Raw genomic sequence first — 17,524 nt, 5'->3', positions numbered from 1 at the left:
CACATGTGATTACACCAGATTATCATCAACGTCCCTGTGAGCCCAAATGTTTATGACGAGAGATGAACGAGGTCTACCGGTGGATTAAAATGTGCATTCGGCATCTTCATCTTCATCATTTCTACGAGAGGCCTGAAGTCAGACGAGCGGCGCCGTCACGTCGCCGGTCGTCTTGTTGATGAGTTTGTTTTTTACCTCCTGATGGACCGGCAGTCACAGGAAGTGGAATTCGTGTTTTTATTAATGCAAACATGTGACGGCAAACGTCCCACGTCAATAATTTCAAGTTCTCTTTCGTGGCATAAAAAGAACCACAAAAGGAGCCGTTTTAATCTCTGTAACCCAGAGGAAAATACACAAAGACATATTGCTTTTCTGCAAAAAATAAATCACCAGAGGACATATGGAAATGAGAAATCCGATCAATCTTAGCGTGGAATCTATCCTCCAGGAAATAAATAAATAACTTTAAGATTTGTGCTTCTCTCACTGCTTCACACACAATGAGCGCTCCACTTCTTACATAAGAGCAACGCGTTGCCGGCTGACAGCAGCAATGATACACACCGTCGGGAACGATAAGAAGAAATGCCGCTGACGGTTGTCTATGTATTGTTGTTGTTGTTGTTGTTGTTTTTGTATCAAATGCTCTCCAGAAGAGTCTTATGGGAGACAAAATACAGTCGGAGGAGCTGCTGTCGACCAATCGGGGACGAGCATCGCGTCTTTCCCCCCCGCGAAGGTTTAAAATATTAAAATACTTGTTTTTACTCCACTCGTTACAGTGGATGATGATATTTAACGTCGTTTCTAGACTCAAAATACGAAATATTATATACATATATATATATATATATATTCAAATATATATATATGTATATATATATATTTATTTATATATATTTATATTTATTCATTTATTCAATTATTAAGTGGACATGTTGTTAGGGTTTGGCACGGAGTGCGAACCCAAGCGCAGAACCAGAGGCAGAGACAGGCGTTGTACAAAAACCCCTAGAAGGGTGTATTTATTATAGGGATAGATAATTGTCCAAGGGGGATAGGAGAGGAGTAGTCCGGGGCTGTGGAGGTTGGCGATGGCGTGGCGTGGGTTGCGAGACCCGTGGTAGAAGAGCTGATGATCCCACGGAGATCTACAATGATCCAGCCATGTGATGGAGGAGAACCGAGGTTTTATCCTGAAGAGATGATTAGTGAATGGAAGGCAGGTGTGCTGATGACCAAACGGGAGCAGGTGTGTGTAGTTGGAATGAAGGGGCGGAAACCACGCCCACGCCAGCCAGGAAGGTGAGGAAGTGAAGCAAAAACAACAGTCAGGCTGGGGCCTGACAGTACCCTCGACGGACGCCACCAGGTGGCCCTTGAGGCTTGTCTGGGTTGAGCCGTGGAAGTCCTTGATGAGGGAGGGTCTAAGATGAGCCCTCGGGATACCCAACTGCGTTCCTCTGGACCGTAACCTCCCAGTCCACCAGGTACTGGAAACCCCGACCTCACGACGAACATCTAGTAGCTGCCGGACCGTGTAGGCGGGTGATCATCGATTATGCGAGGAGGTGGTGGTACCTCAGTGGGAGGAGACAGAGGGCAAGAGGAAACGGGTTTGATGAGGGAGACGTGGAAAGTGGGATGGATGCTGGAAGCGGGTAGCTGGAGGCGGACAACAGAAGGGTTGATGATGGTGTCAATGATGAAGCCAATGAATCTGGGTGCCAGTTTCTTGGATACCCTTTAAGACGCATGTCTTTGGTGGACAGCCACACGCTCTGACCTGGTTGGTAAACCGGGGCCTTGGACCGGTGACGATCAGCAAACGCTGGTTCTGGGTAGTGGAACGGAGCAGAGCGGCCAGTCTCTCGCCACACCTTCCGGCAGCGACGAGATATGCTTGGACCCGGCCGGGACCGCCACTTCCTTCTCCTGGAGTGGAAGTAGAGGGTTGGAATCAATGGAGCATTCAAAGGAGACATCCCGGTGGCTGCGCTGGAGAGGGAGTTGTGCGCATACTCCACCCAGGGTAGAAGTTTGCTCCAAGATGATGGATTCTGGGCTGTGATGCAACGGAGGGCTGCTCCCAAGTCCTGGTTAGCTCTCTCCGTCTGGCCGTGGTCTGTGGGTGATACCGGAGGACAGACTGACCCCTGCTCCCAGAGCTTGGCAGAACGCCTCCAAACCTGAGCGGTGAACTGGGACCCCGATCCGAGACCATGTCCGTGGGAATTCCATGAAGGCTAAACACGTGTTTAACCATTAGGTCACGGTGCGGAAGCTGTGGGAAGCTTTGGCAGGGCCACGAAATGTACCGCCTTGGAGAACCGGTCAACGATGGTGAGGATGACCGTGTTCCCTTAGATGGTGGAAGCCGGTGACAAAGTCCAGGGCGATGTGGGACCATGGACGGCCTGGAATGGGAAGTGGTCGTAGGAGACCAGCAGGAGGTCGATGGGACCCTTACTTGAGCGCACACCTTGCAGGCGGATACGAAGGCTTTAGTATCTTTATCCATGGTTGACCACCAGAACTGTCGAAAGGAAGGATAGAGTGCGTCGAACCCCCGGATGGCAGACGTGGCGGGAAGCATGAGCCCACTGAAGAACTTCGGACCGAACCGAATCCGGGACAAAGAGTCGGTTCTCCGGCATGTTCTCTGGGACTGTCTGATGTTTTTGAGCCTCCTTGACCACGGACTCAATACCCCAGGTGACAGCTCGGACCACTCGGGACTCAGGGATGATGGTGTCAGGGATCTCAGGGGTCTCCACAGGAGTGAAGAGGCGAGAAAGAGCATCAGGCTTCACGTTTCGGGAACCCGGACGGTAGGTCAGGGTGAAGTTGAAACGCCCAAGAACAATGCCCAGCGAGACTGGCGGGGGGTGAGACGTTTTGCAGATTGTATGTAGGCCAGGTTACGGTGGTCCGTCCATACAATAAATGGCTGTTCAGTACCCTCAAGCCAATGCCTCCACTCCTCCAAGGCCAACTTCACTGCCAGCAACTCACGGTTTCCTATGTCGTAGTTCCGTTCTGCTGATGAAAGTCGACGAGAGTAGAATGCACAAGGGTGGAGTTTTTGGTCTTTGACCGAACGCTGGGACAGCACCGCCTACTCCTTCGTCCGACGCATCAACCTCTACCACAAATTGTCTTGTGGAATCTGAGTGGACCAGCACAGGGGCCGAGGTGAAGCGCCTCTTGAGCTCCGTGAAAGCTCTGTCAGCTGCTGGTGTCCAGGAAAACGTGATGGTGGATGAAGTGAGTCTGGTGAGTGGAGCTGCCACCGACTGTAGTCTCCTGATGAACCGCGGTAGAAGTTTGCAAATCCAAGGAAGCGCTGGGTTGCTTCAGATTTGCAGGTGTTGGCCACTCCTTTACCGCCTGGACCTTCAGAGGATCAGTCTTGACTTGCCCTCCTCGATAATGTAGCCTAGGAAGTCAACAGAGGTGACATGGAACTTGCACTTCTCTGCCTTGACGTAAAGCTTGTTCTCCATGAGTCTCTGGAGAACGAAACGACATGCTGAATGTGTTCCTCTTTGCTGTTAGAAAAGATGAGAATGTCGTCGAGGTACACGAAAACGAACGGTTCAGCATGTCCCGGAGGACATCGTTTACCAAGGCTTGGAAGATGGCAGGTGTATTCGTGAAGGCCGAAAGGCATGACCCTGTACCGAAGTGACCCAGGGGAGTGTTGAATGCCGTCTTCCACTCGTCATCCTTACGAATCCGAACTAGGTGGTAGGCATTTCTGAGGTCCAGTTTGGAGAATATGGTGGCCCCATGAAGTGGTTCGAATGCTGAGCTGATGAGAGGTAAGGGATACTTATTCTTGATGGTGATGTTATTCAAGCCCCGGTAATCAATACACGGGCGCAGAGTCTTATCCTTCTTGCTAACAAAGAAGAAGCCAGCTGCGACAGGAGACGAGGAAGGCGTGATGAGTCCGGCAGCTAGGGACTCGAATATATTTCTCCATGGCTTCCTTCTCTGGACGGGACAAATTGAACAATCGACTTGAGGGCAACGGGCTCCTGGAAGGAGATCGATTGCGCAATCGTAGGGACGATGAGGAGGAAGAGAGTGCCCGCTCCTTACTGAACACATCTGCCAGGTCATGGTACTGGGAAGGCACTAAGGACAGATCGGGTGGGGTGGAGATAGGTCTGACCGGCATGGTCCTGCCAGGTGTTTGGGCGGACTGCAGACAGTGAGAGTGACAGAACACGCTCCATCCATTGATCATGCCGGTGGTCCAATCGATCTGTGGGTTGTGGCACTCCAGCCAGGGACGTCCTAGAACCAGACGCGTAGTGGGTGTCTTGAGAACATAGAGCTGAACCATCTCCCGATGATTACCCGACACTAGGAGAGTAACAGGAACTGTGCGATGGGTAACACGGGCCAGCAGACCTTCATCTAGTGCGCGGGCTTCTAGAGGGACCTCCAGGACCTCCGTGGGAATGCCTGCTTCTCTCACAAACTCCACATCAATGAAGCTTTCATCGGCTCCGGAGTCAATCAGAGTGTTAACGGGCAATACCTGATCCTCCCACAAGATGGAGGCATCAAGCTGCTTACGGGGTTGAATGGGCAGTGTGGCTCTGCTTGGACTCGCCAGTACGCCCAGTCCTACTGACGGGCCAGCTCTTTTGGCCGCTGGGGACAGAGTGCGATGACATGCCCAGGAGCTCCACAGTAAAGACACATTCCATGGAAACTCTGCGCTGTCGTTCTGTTGGAGATATTCTGGTGCGACCCAACTGCATGGGCTCCTCCTCACTGGGTGAAGAAGACCGATTAACGAGCCGTGGAGTGGCTCTAGATTGGGAATTCTGCTCTGGGGAGAAGCGCTGATGCCGGGGCACATGGGAATTGTAGTCTGTGGGTCTATGTGACTTCTCTCGTCTACGCTCCTGTAGGCGATTGTCTAGTCTGATGGAAAGCTCTATGAGGTTGTCTAGACTAGTAGCCCTGTCCCTGACCGCTAACCCATCCTTCACCTCATCGCTCAATCCCCTACGGAATGCACAGCGTAAGGCGTCATCATTCCATCCACTATTAGAAGCTATAATTCTAAATTCAACTGCGTATTCGGCTACGCTATGACTAGCCTGGGAGCGCGAGAATAATTGGCTGGCAGCATCTATCCCTCGGCTAGGGTGATCAAAAACTCTCCTAAACTCTTCTGTAAAAGCTGAATAGGAACTATTCATCTCCGTTCCCCTAGACAGCGTGGACTCGCCACGTAAGTGCTCTACCAGACAATAAATTTGTGACATATGCTACTCTTACCTGCTCAGACGCATACATAACTGACTGATGTTGGAAAACAAATGCGCACTGCATAAGAAATGCGCGACAATCTCCTAACCTGCCATCGTAACTCCTAGGGAGAGCTATCCTAGCCTCATGAGGAAATGATGATCGCTGGTTAGGTGGAGAGGGGTGAGATGGGGGAGAAGCGTTGAGCTGGGGTGGAGGCCCAGTGACCTCTCCGGAGGAGGTAGAGGAATCGGGGGGTGAAAGGACTTGGTCTACCTTGCAGGTGAGGTGCTGGACCTGGGTGTTGAGGGTTTGGAGGGCGGTGAGTGTCTCGTGAAGAAGTCTTTCGTGCTGCCCCACGAGCTCCTTGGTGGGTGAGGGCCTGCCGAAACTCTCCGATTCCGCTGGGTCCATAGTAGGCTGGATCGCTCTGTTAGGGTTTGGCACGTGCGAACCCAAGCGCATGAACCAGAGGCAGAGACAGGCGTTGTACAAAACCCTAGAAGGGTGTATTTATTATAGGGATAGATCATTGTCCAAGGGGATAGGAGAGGAGTAGTCCGGGGCTGTGGAGGTTGGCGATGGCGTGGGCGTGGGTTGGCGAGACCGGTGGTAGAAGAGCTGATGATCCCACGGAGATCTACAGTACAGTCCAGCCATGTGATGGAGGGAGAACCCGGGGTTTTATCCTGAAGAGATGATTAGTGAATGGAAGGCAGGTGTGCTGATGACCAAACGGGGAGCAGGTGTGTGTAGTTGGAATGAAGGGAGCCGGAAACCACGCCCACGCCAGCCAGGAAGGTGAGGAAGTGAAGCAAAAACTAACAGTCAGGCTGGGGCCTGACACATGTAAAGGTTTCATTCCGTGGACTTGCCTTCCCGTTTAAATATCCTGGGCTGTGCAACAATAACAACAACAGCAAAAACAACAAACAACCCAAAGGCGCTACACTACGAGGGAAATAAGAAATAAACACAACGATATGATTCCCAGTGGAAACTCTGGGAATAAGAACAGGAAATGGGATGTTGACTGATGTGCTGAAGAGTGCAATGCATGTCTGTGTGTGTGTGTGTGTGTGTGTGTGTGTGTGTGTGTGTGTGTGTGTGTGTCTGTGTGTGTGTGGGGGGGGGGGGGGGGGCTACAAACTGCAAAAGAAGATCAAGGCGCAACATCTTTTTGTTCTCCTCTTTTTTGGGGTTTTCCCGTGCTGTGTGGACAGTGTAAAGTCAGACTGCATCCTTCAGCACTTTTTCCAGTTGATCAAATAAAATGTAAAAAGTTTACTTCACAGAGACTGTCTCTCACACACACACACACACACACACACACGCTTTGCTCGCCACTTCACTGGAGCAGAAAGACTTCCGTGGCTGGAACTAGTTTGGCTGCCGAGATGGCAATCTACAAATCGAAATTTGTGAATTGATTTATGTGAGGCAACTCATTTGTGAAATGTCAATTAGTGGGTGAGATGGATCGGTCCAACACCAATCCGTCACCTAGGAGACCGGCGTAGTTCGGTCATAGCACGTCTGTCGTCATTTTAACTCAAACAACAATCTTTTTATTTAACCCTAACTTAGCAGTTGTATTGTCTAAATCTAACTCAGAAATTTATTTTGAAAATAGAAGTCTATGCTTCATGTGTTAAAGCTGCATTCTCTCTTCTGACCACCAGGGGCTCCTCTGGTTGTATATAAGTCTATGCTTCATTTGCTAAAGCTTCATTCTCTCTCTGACCGCCCGGACTCAAGGCTTCAAAACTGCATTCCACAAACTAACAGGTGACGCCACTTACCTACTCCATCGTAGTACACTTCTATAAAATATGGTCTGGGGAAGATACATTCCAACGTTATTATGATATCTTCAAATTGTATGAAATGGCCTGTTGGCATGATGTTGCTTGGGCAAGTAATTCAGCCAAAACTGCAATTAGGGAATTGAGGACAGCATTTTTTTCAAGAAACAGTTGTTAATGCAAAGTCAACTTGGGCCTCGAAGTAAAGAAGTCATGAATTCCCAAAATTATGGTATTTTGTGTTTCACCTTCATCGTTTTTGGATTGGCAGAATCCTTTAAATTTTGGGTGATTCTTTAATGCATAAAACTGCCTTACTGTTTTGTTAGGCTACCAAAAAATAAAATACAAAAATAATCTACATGAGTGACCAATTAAAAACGCATATGGATCAATGGTTGGAGTTCTGTTGACTTGCAGAAGATAACAAAGGAATGAATGCCAACGTCTCTCAGCGGTTAAAATAAATGTGGATTTATATAATGCCATGTGCATGGTGTTGTGTTACCAAGGTATTATACAACTTTCCATAACATTGCAACACGAAGGAAATTAATTGAATTCCAGCCTTAATCACTAATAAATCAGTTTCTAAAACAAGTCATCTTTCTAATTTGTTATGTTACCACCTAAAAATTGCTATTGGCTGTTCCACTTGCTGAACAGATGATAATTGTGCAGGAACGGCCAATGAGAAATGTCCGCGCTCGGATTTGAAATTACGTCTGTTGAGCGAAGTCGCAGCGGGCAGGCGCTACTCGGCAGGTCTGCTAGTGTCTGCTGTTGACCTACCTGCACTATTACCTGAAGTATTTTACATATGCCTGCGATTTTAACTTGTGGGATGTCAACGGAGAAAGAAAGACTGGGACACAGAGGAAGGATCATACGGGATGTGTGACCAGCAAAGTTACGTGAATTGATATCCTGCAAAATTATTGAAGATATCAGGTAAGAAAACATTTTCACTGTTACTTTCTGAAACAACCTAATGTAATTTTCTGTTTTGCATAGTTTAAACATATTTCATTTAGACATATGGAAACAAATTAATCATTTTACATGTTTAAAAGTAATGTTATTATATTAAAATCAGTTAATTAGTGTGTTTAATACAGTTCATAATGGATTAAATAATGCTATAGGTGGATAAACGGACTGTTACAAAGAGTTTGGTTAGCTAGTTAAGTAAACTAGCTTCAGGTAACGTTAGCTTGTTGGCATGATTCTGTCTCACAACCAGAAAAACATACTTGAATGTGGTTTAGGGTGGGTGACATGGATATAATTGACAGTATTCTTCACTTTTTCGAACCGTACTGCACACAGCACTGGACCCTGAGCAGTGCATGGCCTGCAAGATCATGAGAAGGCTGAAGAACCAGGAGTGACAAGATACCACTGGATGGTGGGGCACATAATTCCACTCAGGGACAGGTAAGCAAACAGGCAAGACATAGAGAGAGATAGGATTTGTTCTTACAAAAAACAATATAAAACAGCAAATATGTGCATTTAAACAGAAACAATACACATACATACTGTAAAAATGTGTTGTGTTCATTTAAGAAGCCTGCTCAAAACAAATGCATGCATGAGTTACTCTCAGTCAGACTGGGAAATAAAGCCTCTAATTTTTGTAAATGTTTCTGAGTTGGAAAAAGGCACCTTGGTGATGCTGGTGATATGATTCTTAAAACTGAGTTCACCTTCCATGGTCACTTATAGGTTTGTGATTTGTTTTTAGTGATCTGAAAATGTCTGTTTACCAACGGTCCCATCCAACCTGACAGAGCGTGAGGATCTGCAGAAAAGAATGGCAGAACATCCCCAAATCCAGGTGTGTAAAGCTTGTCGTTTTATCGAGAGACGAGGCTTTAACCGTGCCAAAGGTGCATTAACTAAGTACCAAGTAAAGGGTCTGAATACGTATGTCAATGTGATAATTCAGTTTTCTATTTTTATTGCAGGGTATTGAGTGTAGATTGATGAGGTAAAAATTAATTCAAATGATTCTATCATAAGGTTGCAACATAACAAAATGGGAAAAAAAGTGAAAAAGTCTGAATACTTTCTGCATGCACGAAATATGTGGTGGCAGTTTTTTTCTGATTCATTTTCACATTACCCTTTTCAACACTGATAATAGCTAATTACACCTAAACTTTCTTATATTTTTCAGCTCAATAAGGATTGGAACAACATTGGACGGGGAAACACCCAAAGTCCATCACAAGTATCCACTGCAGCATATATAAAAGATATTAGTCCATTTGAACCACTATTGCAAAACCTTACATTGTGATTAATATTAGATATGATTTCTCAAGTACTTTAATGATCTGAGCAAAGCACTTTTTTAAGACAGTTCTTCCACTGGCCATAAAAAAACTGAGGAGCTTTTCCGGCCTTCCTTTGAGTTAACAGGTGGCCCTGAGAGGTCAGGGCACTGCAACTTAATAAAACATGCTAATCGACAAAACACAAGCAAATTAAGAAAACAACTTCATCAAATTGACAGCACATGTGCAGCATTTAGAAAAAGCACTGCAAATTCAGACGACACAACACGGTACAGAAAAGCGCTGCAAATTAAGAAAAAGTGTTTCAAGAGGACACTAAATCGTGATGAACACAGCTTGGACAGGCTTGCTGTTGCTATGGTTTGTTACTCATGAAGTTATTGAAATTGGGTATTGTATCATCTGTTTACGTTGTGGACCTACAATATGCTACTGCTCTACTCACCGGAAAGTGAGCTGACCTTGCAGAGCGGAAAAGCTGAATTATATCAGTCATTCTAATTATTTCTGAGGAGATTTGACAGATTTTAAACTGTACTATCCGGTTTAACAGTGTGGACAGACAGCCTGTAGCCTGCATCATATTCATGTAGGCATTATTAGACAAAAAAAAAATACAGACGTATAGTCTACAGTAAGCCAAGCATTCCCATGAGACTTCTTTCCTTGAAAAATCCCCAAACAGACAACTATTACCTTACCTGAAATGAACATACCTCGTACTACTATCACCACCATAAAGTTATTGCTTATATGGTTATTATGCAAGCTACAGTTAACGTAACTTTTTCAATTTTGAAGATGAGGTCATATGAGATTGAATTCTGCTTTTCGCCTGCAAAGTCCTATGAGTTGCGCGGCAGCGGTCACTTTACGTGCAGAGTAAAGCAGCAGCAAAAGTCAGTTCCCAACATAAACAGATGGTATACGGAGCCGACGTCACTTCAATAACTTCACGAGTCTCAAACTAGCAGCAACAAACATGTTCAAACCGTGCTCAGCACCATTGTCCTTTGGAAACACTTCTGTTTTCTGTATTTATGCGGCATGATGTTTTCTAAATGCTGGACATGTGTTGTCAAATTGCTAAAGTTTAATCTTAACTTGCCTGTGTTTTGTCTTTTTGCATGTGTTTTCTTAAGTGGCAGTGTGTTGATCTCTCAGGGCCACCGTGAGTTAGCATACTTTTCAAAGACATGTCGTCATCATTATCATCATCTACCCTTTTTATTTCTAAAGGGCATTGAGGAAAAGACCTCAGACATGTCACAATATAATTATCGGTGGTTGGTTTGACCTAGATGTATCAGTTAGCTTTTTTGTTGCTGTTTTGCTATAACTGTCTTTACCTTGATATGATACATCTGTGAACGTGCCCATTGTTGTGAACGTCTTTCTTCTTTTCGTGATTCACATGTTTCTGATGGAAGTGTTAAGACATATACTGCGTGCAGCTTTAAATAGGTAATCATTTAATTACTATCATTCTCAAAGCTGACTGTTCAGATTGACAGAATGTCAATTGGTACAGACAATTTCAAAATAGTTAGTTTAAGTTTGTTTAAAGGAATGGTAAGAAATGAAAGCCAACTTTCTCAGGACTTTCCAGTGAATTTGTTTGTCCTTCTTCCTTTTTTTCCCCAGATGCACCGAGGATCTGGCTGATTACTGAAATTTGGAAGATTGTTCTTTATCTGCACTGTCATTTCTGGTAAATATTTATGAAGAAGAAATATACTTTATTAATCCCCAAGGGGAAATTAGTTCTGCATTTAACCCATCCTTAGTTATTATGAGCAGTGGGCTGCAGTGATGCGCCCAGGAAGCAACTGGGGTTCAGTGCCTTGCTCAAGGACACTTCGACTTGCAACTAATGGAGAGCGGGATCGAAAGACAACCTTGGGGTTGCAGGACGTCTCTTACCCACTGAGCTACAGCCGCCCACATATGGACCTTTTGTTTATGTTTTGCTTTCACTTATCAACTGATAGTGAATAATTGGTTGATTTTGAAAATGTACATTAAATAAAATGTTTTAAAATCAATATTGGTGTGTACTTTATATGTAATTCAGTTTCTAACCCCTACTTTAATTGAAACATTGAATGTTTTGTAGATGTTTCAATGTATTTAGATTTTTCACAGTAATCTCAAAAGCTTATATTTCATAATAATTGAACACTTGTAATAGTACAGGAGAACTCTGTAAAATCACAGTATTTCACTGCAGAACCTTGAGAAATATCACTTTATTGAAGGTGTTTGATTGTAATAATACATACAAAATCTGTAAAATTACAGTATTTCACTGCAGAACCTTTAGAAATATCACTTTATTGAAGGCGTTTGACTGTAATAATATAGGAAAAATCTGTAAAATTACAGTATTTCACTGCAGAACCTTTAGAAATATCACTTTATTGAAGGTGTTTGATTGTAATAATACATACAAAATCTGTAAAATTACAGTATTTCACTGCAGAAGCTTTAGAAATATGACTTTATTGAAGGCGTTTGACTGTAATAATATACGAGAAATCTGTAGAATTACAGTATTTCACTGCAGAACCTTTAGAAATATCACTTTATTGAAGGTGTTTGATTGTAATAATACATACAAAATCTGTAAAATTACAGTATTTCACTGCAGAACCTTTAGAAATATCACTTTATTGAAGGTGTTTGACTGTAATAATATAGGAAAAATCTGTAAAATTACAGTATTTCACTGCAGAAGCTTTAGAAATATGACTTTATTGAAGGTATTTGACTGTAATAATATAGGCAAGATCTGTAAAATTACAGTATTTCACTGCAGAAGCTTTAGAAATATCACTTTATTGAAGGTATTTGACTGTAATAATAAAGGAAAAATCTGTAAAATAACAGTATTTCACTGCAGAACCTATAGAAATATCACTTTAATTAAGGTGTTTGATTGTTATATTACAGGAAAAATCTGTAAAATAACAGTATTTCACTGCAAAATCTTTAATGCAAATTACTGTAAATTTATGGTTTTCGTCCTTTATTTGAAGTAAGGTATTTTACCTTAAATTTACGGTTTTTGTTTGGCAGCTGCCACTCATTTGACCTTCTTTTTACGGGTTTTTTTCTTACAGTGTAGGAGACCGGCGTAGTTCGGTCATAGCACGTCTGTCGTCATTTTAACTCAAACAACAATATTTTTATTTAACCCTAACTTAGCAGTTGTATTGTCTAAATCTAACTCAGAAATTTATTTTGAAAATAGAAGTCTATGCTTCATGTGTTAAAGCTGCATTCTCTCTTCTGACCACCAGGGGCTCCTCTGGTTGTATATAAGTCTATGCTTCATTTGCTAAAGCTTCATTCTCTCTCCTGACCGCCGGACTCAAGGCTTCAAAACTGCATTCCACAAACTAACAGGTGACGTCACGACGACTCCATCGTAGTACACTTCTATAAAATATGGTCTGGGGGAAGATACATTCCAACGTTATTATGATATCTTCAAATTGTACCTTGTAAAATGTAGTAATTAATAAATACTCTTTTTTTTAAGGGAGTATCAAATATTAAAGAGGGAAATATTAATTTGTTTATCTTCCTATCATCAGCTCCAAGAAGTTTATAACACATCACTAAAACTAGCTCAAATAAATAAATGTTAAAAAATCTGTAAAAAAACAAAAAATCTAATATATTATATAATCAATTCAATTGTGTGCTTCGTGAAAATAATTGATTGGCAATCGGTATCGGCTGCAAAATAATTGAGTTAAAAGTCAAATTTGCGTCCTGTTTTTTGCCGCTGATCTGCTGCGTGACTCGAAAAACTGCAAAAACAAAGTGAACAGTCCCTTTAGTGATCCGTCGCAGACCCCGAGCGTCAAATGATTGCATTTATGAAATGAGATGTGAAGTTGAATACAGATTCGTTTTTTTTTGTCGCACAGAGCGAAAACAGAACCGCTGCCAGCGTTACTAACAATGGGCACAATTATCCAGTGTGAGCTGTTTGGCCCGTATGAATCACGGCGGGCAGATGGCGGATCAGTAAATTGCACATAAAAAAAGCCAGCTCATGCCGAAACCCCACAGACAGAAAACAGATAAAAGGAGCAAATGAGTAAAGCACTGAGAGTCATTATTACAATTCATTTATCGCTTGTGCGACCGCCTTCGGTGTCCTCGCTTCACCCGCCCGCTAGTAAAACACGTTTAACCGATGCCTCGGTTGGAAAGAAAACAATTTTTTTTGTCGTTTCTACTCACAATGGGGACGTGTGAAATGAGACGGCAACTATACGAGCTATTCTTTCTTTTTTAAAGCGCTACATTCACAACGTACAAAACAAAAAGGGCCCGAGAACTAACAAACTGAGTCCTGACTGGACAAATGGTCCAAAATCATTTATTCCATCCGTCTAAACATTGGTTTAAAAAGATTATGATTAATAAATGAAGATGTGTGGGAAGTGGAAGTGGCGGTGCGATGTCAATGGATTTCAGAGTAGAGTAATTCACCAGAGCCTTACGACATACAGATAGTCAGTTTTTAAACTCTTATCAATCTCATGCCATACCTATAGACTTTGACAAACCACACTTATTCCTAGTCTTAGAGACTTCACACACCAATAAAATGCATGAGAATGCAAAATTCCTGCCCGGAAATGTCACGTCATACTGTCGAAGAGCTTTTATTGTTGAAGGTGAGAACCTAGGACGCGTAGACTGGAGATCAGAAGTGGGCGTGGTCACCACGATGTCACTCATTGGTTTGGGGACAACACTTTTGAGGCTTTGAAGCATTTTGGCTGCTGCCGTCTCGACACTAGAGGTCAGCGCTGAGCACGCCTGAACACTGAAGGGGACATTTTAACTTTCATGAACTCAAAACACACTGTGATAGGATAGGGTCAAACTTCCAGACCCCGAGAACACCGAGGTAGAGACCTGTCAATCACACGGTAGACCCTAAAGAGGACCATCATTTATGAAATGAACATTAAGATGTATTGAAGAAGACTTGAAACTAGAGATTGAGAAATAAACTCATGTTTACAATGTTTACTGAGGGAATAAATCAAGAGCGAAGTAGTCATTTGTATAGACTTCTATACAACCAGAGGAGTCTCCCCCTGGTGGTCAGGAGAGAGAATGCAGCTTTAACACTTGAAGCATAGACTTCTATACAACCAGAGGAGGCTCCCCCTGGTGGTCAGGAGAGAGAATGCCACTTTAACACTTGAAGCATGGACTTCTATACAACCAAAGGAGTCGACCCCCTGGTGGTCAGGAGAGAGAATGCAGCTTTAACACATGAAGCATAGACTTCTATACAACCAGAGGAGTCTCCCGTTGGTGGTCAGGAGAGAGAATGCAGCTTTAACACTTGAAGCATGGACTTCTATACAACCAAATGAGTCGACCCCCTGGTGGTCAGGAGAGAGAATGCAGCTTTAACACATGAAGCATAAACTTCTATACAACCAGAGGAGTTGCCCCCTGGTGGTCATTAAAAATAATGCAGATTTAGGACATTTCAGCATTGGCTTCATTCAGACCTGGAGGATCTGGTCCGTCCTGCTTTTGTCAATGTTTAAAATAGTAATAAAGTTTTCCTCTTGGTTTTGACTACGTAGCCTCGATGCTTTTGTCTAATATCTATAGGTGCAACTCAAGCGGTTTCGCAGAACACGATTAGTTGAATCAACCTCAATCCCATTGCTTTTTAAAAAAAATAGTTATGTGTGAAAATACATCAAAAACAACAGTTTTTTAAATGATTGATGTGATCAGCTGTGGTTTTAGGTCAACTTTGGTCAGGTACAGGCACAAGAAATTGAAGCGAGCGCGGTGGGGGATTAAACTGGAGGACAACAACAACTGTTGGTGGGAAACCGGAAATAAAGATCAGTCTCTACGGCCCAAGTCACACATGCTTTGTCGACTAATCCATCCTCTCAGACGTCCTCCCGACATGGCTGAGCAGCTCTGTGACAACGTGCCACCGCTTCACGCCTTTGTTCCTGACGAACAAGAGCCAGAAGTCAGCGGAGGTCTCAGTAAACTTGAACACGGGTCCAGTTCTAGTATTGAGCATGCTGAGGTTTGAGCCAAAATGCTGTGTTTTTTCAACGAGTAATTTAATATACTGGCCTTTTGTTCTTCTGATTTGAATTTAAAAAATTAAAAAACTGCAAAAGCGACATTGAAAATGTGCTTGGTGGTGTTCAATGTTTGAATCATGAGGCCTGGTTTAAATTCAAACGGTAATATCATAAAAAATCTTTTCAGTGCACGTGCACTGTGAACATTCGGGTCTCTGGATTACCTGCCAAACCACAAACGGTTGCCATGTGTTCCATTGCCATTACGACTGCTGTAGCGGGCTAACTTCCATATGAACTAAACCGGATTTGGCGAAAGCCACAATTCAAGATGGCGACGTCGAACTCGAGGCTTCATAACGGCAGTCCATAAACCAAGCTAGTTACTTAGTTACTACCACCATTTTCTTTTGTCGTAAAATGACCAATAACATGGTCATTTTACTAAAATGACCATATTTGAAAACTAAGAAGCAGAAAGTAAATACAATAGTCGTAGTACAATATATATGAATGTAGGTATGATGCAAATTAGTGACATTAGGCATGATTAGAATGTAGATTATGTTATTGATGCTTCTCTTGCTGAAAAACAACATGTGTTTCAATACAATCACAGCTTGAATGTAAAAATGTAGAGATGTATGTGAACTATGCATCAACAGGTATTAGTGGGATGAATACGCCTCTACGGGGGGTTAAGCATTGTGCCTTTAAAAAACAATATCTAATAAAGACTTTCATTTCTGGCTATTGTTGTTCGGTGGTGTTTTTTCTTCTCATTTCCAGACGCTACAGGAGTTTCTAAAACATCAATGGCAAACGTCAGACTTTGGTGTAAGTCACTCAGAATCAGCTCTAATCTCACAACTCTGCACTGGCATTCAATAATCAGAGAGGAAGAAATCCATCATGGAAGGCGCACAGAGACGACTTCCTTCATCAACAGTTGCCCCGAGAGACGGAGGGCAATACATCCATAGAAGAGAAGACTCATGACCACTGATGCTGCTCTCTTCCCCAATATGCACAACAGACAACCGTGGTACATTGTTGTAGTTTGACTAAATGATGCTGTAGCTCCCAAAATACAGTAAGGTCTAAACAACAACACGACTGAGTTAGGTTTAAGCAACACCTCTACCTAGTTAGCTTTCGGCAACTAAACTACTAAGTTAGGATTAGGCAACTAAACCAGTTAGGTTTAGGCAACTAAACTACTTGGTTAGGTTCAGGCATCAACACTACTAAATTAGGTTTAGGCAACTAATCTACTAAATTAGGTTTAGGCAACTAAACTACTTAGGTTTCGGCAACAACACTACTTAATTAGGTTTAGGCAACTAATCTACTAAATTAGGTTTAGGCAACTAAACTACTTAGGTTTCGGCAACAACACTACTTAATTAGGTTTAGGCAACTAATCTACTCAATTAGATTTAGGCAACTAAACTACTTAGTTAGGTTTAGGCAACAACACTACTTAGTTAAGTTTTGGCAACTAAACTACTAAATTATGTTTAGGCAACTAATCTACTAAATTAGGATTAGGCAACTAAACTACTTAGGTTTAGGCAACTAAACGACTAAATTAGGTTTAGGCAACTAAACTACTAAATTAGGATTAGGCAACTAAACTACTGAGGTTTAGGCAACAACACTCCTTAATTAGGTTTAGGCAACAACACTCCTTAATTAGGTTTAGGCAACTAATCTACTAAATTAGGTTTAGACAACTAAACTACTTAGTTAGGTTTAGGCAACAACTCTACTTTGTTAAATTTAGGCAACTAAACTACTAAATTATGTTTAGGCAACTAATCTACTAAATTAGGATTAGGCAACTAAACTACTAAATTAGGTTTAGGCAACTAAACTACTAAATTAGGTTTAGGCAACTAAACTACTTGGTTAGGTTCAGGCATCAACACTACTAAATTAGGTTTAGGCAACTAATCTACTAAATTAGGTTTAGGCAACTAATCTACTAAATTAGGTTTAGGCAACTAAACTACTTAGTTAGGTTTAGGCAACTAAACTA

General features: G+C 42.8%; 1 long non-coding RNA gene across 1 annotated transcript; it reads left to right on the top strand.

The window, feature by feature from the left end:
- Positions 1-7,979: 7,979 nt before the first annotated feature.
- Positions 7,980-8,861, top strand: LOC130188008 (uncharacterized). Its single transcript, XR_008830543.1, has 3 exons — positions 7,980-8,033; positions 8,412-8,519; positions 8,830-8,861. It is a non-coding gene; the product is annotated as an uncharacterized LOC130188008 (long non-coding RNA).
- Positions 8,862-17,524: the final 8,663 nt, after the last annotated feature.

Source organism: Pseudoliparis swirei, chromosome 22, assembly GCF_029220125.1.
Source record: "Pseudoliparis swirei isolate HS2019 ecotype Mariana Trench chromosome 22, NWPU_hadal_v1, whole genome shotgun sequence".
Lineage (NCBI taxonomy): Eukaryota > Metazoa > Chordata > Actinopteri > Perciformes > Liparidae > Pseudoliparis > Pseudoliparis swirei.
This window is presented reverse-complemented; position numbering and strand designations above follow the sequence as displayed.